This window comes from Octopus sinensis, linkage group LG24, assembly GCF_006345805.1.
Source record: "Octopus sinensis linkage group LG24, ASM634580v1, whole genome shotgun sequence".
Lineage (NCBI taxonomy): Eukaryota > Metazoa > Mollusca > Cephalopoda > Octopoda > Octopodidae > Octopus > Octopus sinensis.
In genome coordinates, this window is record NC_043020.1 from 8,103,964 (window position 1) to 8,108,963 (window position 5,000).

Genomic DNA, 5,000 nt, shown 5'->3' on the forward strand with positions numbered 1-5,000 from the left:
AATAAGTCCTAGGGCCGATTAGTTTGACTAAAAATTCCTCAAGGCAATGCCCCAGCATGGCCAGCCACAGTCTAATGACTGAAAGAAGTAAATCATCAAAAAACAAAATATATATATGATTTCTGGGACTTGACTGATGAAAGAAAGCCAAGAATGACCCGAATCTTTTGCCTGTCCTTCTAATTGCTGTTTCTCTTGTCCGCCTTTGTATCACCTATCTGTCCGAACGTTTTAATGCCCTCTATTGCGTTTTTCTTCCATTTATATATATATATTATATATATATATATATATATATATATATATATATATCACTGTCATACAAGCAGTATCATTCATTTCTAATATGTTGTGAGTATATGTGTGGCATTTGGGTGAAATATTACCTTTTTAAAAACAGGTGAGGACTGGTGACATGAAGGGCATCTGATTGTAATAAACCTTACCCAGTAAATTTCCTCTGCCTCATGCAAGCATGGAAAAGTGGACATTAACCCTTTTGTTACCACATTTCTGTTGAGTAGCTCTGTGTTTCTTTCAATTAATCTTAATTATAACAAAGAATTTAGTAAAACAACTTAGTTATCATTCAGCTTGTGTTAGGAACATTAATCATGACTGAGGTTTGGTGGAAGATATTAATTCAAAACTTTTGAAAACAAGACCTTTGTACTACAGAGCCAGAGTCAGTTTCATGTGGGTTGGTATCAAAAGGGTTAAAATGATGATGTTGATACATTCTACAGACTGTCATGGCAGGAAGCATGGAAAAATGGTCATTAACACGCACACACACACACACGTTATTATTACTCTTTTACTTGTTTCAGTCATTTGACTGCGGCTATGCTGGAGCACCGCCTTTAATCGAACAACTCGACCCCGGGACCCACTCCTTGCAAGCCCAGCACCTACTCCATCGGTCTCCTCTGCCAAACCGCCAAGTGATGGGGACATAAACACACCAGCATCGGTTGTCAAGCGATGCTGGATGGGACAAACACAGACACACAAACATACACGCACACATACATATATATATATACATATATAATCTTTCAGTTTCCGTCTACCAAATCCACTCACAAGGCTTTGGTCGGCCCGAGGCTATAGTAGAAGACGCTGGCCCAAGGTGCCACACTGTGGGACTGAACCCGGAACCATGTGGTTGGTAAACAAGCTACTTACCACACAGCCACTCCTGCGCCTATTATGCTTCTGTTGATTCAATCACAAGAAAACTATTCATATGCATGTCAATATGTTTGATGCAAATATTCCATATATATGCAACAGACAAAGTGCACCACTGTGCATATGTCAAATGTTATACTGCAATACTCATGTGAAATACTATTTGCCTATGTATAATGGGACTTGTCTTATAGTAGGGTATATATATATGTGTGTGTGTGCTCTTACTCTTTACTCTTACTTGTTTCAGTCATTTGATTGTGGCCATGCTAGAGCACCACCTCTAGTCGAGCAAATCGACCCCAGGACTTATTCTTTGTAAGCCTAGTATTTATTCTATCGGTCCCTTTTGCCGAACTGCTAATTTATGGGAACGTAAACACACCAGCATCAGTTGGGGGGAGAAACACAGACACACAAACATATACACATGCATACATATATATATATACATATATACGACGGGCTTCTTTCAGTTTCCGTCTACAAAATCCACTCACAAGGCTTTGGTCGCCCCGAGGCTATAGTAGAAGACACTTGCCCAAAGTGCCACACAGTGGGACTGAACCTGGAACTATGTGGCTGGTAAGCAAGCTACTTACCACACAGCCACTCCTGTGCCTGTGTGTATATTAATTTAAGATAAGGTAGGGTATATAAAACCACTTGCTAAAATCAGAGCCATTGCTCAAAAAACCATCAAATTACTATAAAGACTTACACAAGCAATGCAATGAACATTTCAGAAACAGGTTTACCTCTGATTGGAATACATATTTCAATACCAATAGGATAAGCCTGTTTTTGAAATAGTCATTGCATTTCTTGGGTGTATCTTTATAATAATTTTGATGGTGGTTTTTGGAGCAGTGGCTCTGATTTTAGCAAGTGGTTTTATATACCCTACCTTATTTTAAATTACTCTGCATTGTGCCTGTAAAGGTGTGAACTTGCTTGGCACCTTATTATTACTGTAAATAACAGTAATAATACTACCTTATTTAAATTTTATATATATGTGTGTGCCTGTGTGTGTGTGTGTATATAATATATATATATATTATATACCCTACCTTATCTTAAATTAAATTTAGTGTTATACTAATTATCTTTTTTTAATAATTTTGATATATATTTAAAATAATATAAATTAATTAATCTTATGTATTGGCTTAAGTTTTTCATTGTATGATTTGCCTAATAGTGGTTTTATCTCTAATTTAATAATATATATATAATATATATATATATATATATATATATATATATATGCATATCCTGTTCACAGCGTTACAATTTTTTAAGGCGGTGCTCCAGCATGGCCGCAATCAAGTGACTGAAACAAGTGAAAAAGAAAAAAAGAAAGATATTAAATACACAAAGTCATGAAGATGAGGTAAAAAGCAACCAAACTCGGTATATTACTCAGGAAAAGATAGAAGTCTTATACATTTTGAGATTAGGTAAGGAGAGAAAAATATTGAGACAGGAAAGAATAAACTTATTTCAGTTAGATAACCACCACATGCTGAAATGTGTATGTATATATGTGTTTATAAATGTATACATGCAAACATGTAAGTGTGTATATATATATATATATATGTGTGTGTGTGTTCAAGGCGGTAAGCTGGCAGAAACGTTAGCATGTCGGGCGAAATGCTCAGCGGTATTTCGTCTGCCGCTACGTTATGAGTTCAAATTCCACTGAGGTCGACTTTGCCTTTCATCCTTTCGGGGTCGATAAATAAAGTACCAGTTTCGCACTGGGGTCGATGTAATCGACTTAATCCCTTTGTCTGTCCTTGTTTGTCCCCTCTATGTTTAGCCCCCTGTGGACAATAGAGAAATATATATGTGTGTGTGTGTGTAAAATATCTTCAACTGTTGTTTAATATCATTGCTCATTGCAATATACTGTATTTTCCAGCATATAAGTTGAATATTTCAAACCAAGATTTTCAGCAAAAAAAAAAAAATGTAGATTGGCTTATATACCAAATTGCCTTTGATGGGCCAAAAAGTCTATGTGAAATACAGCTGGATTTGGAAAGATAAAGATGACTATTGAATGCTTACACTACATCTGCAGTATATACTATATTGATTTGTATGCCAGAAAATATAGTATATATATGTATGTATGCATATATGCACACACTTAGCCACTTGTGTACATCTATACATACATTTGCAGAATGCAGATACACTGTGTACATACATCTGTGTTGATGCATTGATATATATAGGCAAATATGAGTGTATAAGTCTCTGCATAATATATATTACTCTTTCACTCTTTTACTTGTTTCAGTCATTTGACTGCGGCCATGCTGGAGCACCGCCTTTAATCGAGCAACTCGACCCCGGGGCTTATTCTTTTGTAAGCCCAGTACTTATTCTATCGGTCTCTTTTGCCGAATCGCTAAGTAACGGGGACATAAACACACCAGCATCGGTTGTCAAGCAATGCTAGAGGGACAAACACAGACACACAAACACACACACACACGCATATATATATATATATATATATATATATATACATATATACGACGGGCTTCTTTCAGTTTCCGTCTACCAAATCCACTCAGAAGGCTTTGCTCAGCCCGAGGCTATAGTAGAAGACACTTGCCCAAGGTGCCACGCAGTGGGACTGAACCCGGAACCATGTGGTTGGTAAACAAGCTACTTACCTCACAGCCACTCCTGCGCTACATACACACATACGCATACATGTACACATGCACATATATACATTGACTTTACTGTATATAAACTATATTACACATGAATATATGTCATTGTATAAATATGTACAAGTACTATTTGTCCATATGCACATCTGTAAGTACAATGAAATTTTGTGTGTGCATGTGTATAGATATGTGTATGTGCAATATCTATATCTGTCTGTCTGTCTAAGAAATTAAAGTAACAAGGGTGTAAGAAGGTATGTCGTGAACTTCATTAGCTCACAGCTGTTTCTGCTATGCACTCATAGGTGAATACTCGTGTATTACCCTATACCTTCATCAGAGCATCGAAACAGTTTTATTTGGGAAAGCATTTACATACATATATACATTCATAAAAAGCACTGAGTCCACTCTGCAGAGTGGTTGGTGTTAGGAAGGGCATCCAGCTGTAAAACCTCTGCCATTAAATGATGATGATGCTGACATATATACAAGGGTGATGGCGGCGAGCTGGCAGAAACGTTAGCACGCCAGGTGAAATGCATAGCCGTATTTCGTCTGTCATTACGTTCTGAGTTCAAATTCCGCCAAGGTCGACTTTGCCTTTCATCCTTTCGGGGTCGATAAATTAAGTACCAGTTATGCACTGGGGTTGATGTAATCGACTTAATCCCTTTGTCTGTCCTTGTTTGTCCCCTCTGTGTTTAGCCCCATGTGGGTAGGAAAGAAATATATATACAAGGGTGAGTCAAAAAGAAACTATGGGATGATGCAAAAGCATTCAGCTCTGATTGCGCTGCTTCTTACTGCAGAAACAGTAATAAGTTAATGAAGTTGATTATGTATAATAATAATAATAATGAAATTGTTGTATACAGTGCTCAGGTGCACCACAACTTGTCAAAAGTGCGTATATAGCATATGTAGTAATGTACAAATGTCTGGAAAGCGAACAGTGTATGAGTCAGATACATGCTTGCGTGTGTATGGAGGGGAGAAAGATCAGGTGTAGTGTTGGCGAATCTCAGGAAGCATGGAAGTTTTGAAGGATGCAGTGCTCCGACAACTAACAACTGATGCCGGCAGTTTGTTCCATACTTCAGCAAC

At 37.3% G+C, this 5,000-nt stretch overlaps 1 long non-coding RNA gene across 1 annotated transcript in view; it reads right to left on the reverse strand.

Annotated features, from left to right (window-relative positions):
* LOC118767788 overlaps positions 1-1,047 on the reverse strand; it is a 16,491-nt gene extending 15,444 nt beyond the window's left edge. Inside the window, exon 1 of the long non-coding RNA XR_005003704.1 lies at positions 814-1,047. This is a non-coding gene — a long non-coding RNA (uncharacterized LOC118767788). The remainder of the gene's footprint in view (positions 1-813) is intronic.
* Between the last annotated feature and the right edge of the window lie 3,953 nt (positions 1,048-5,000).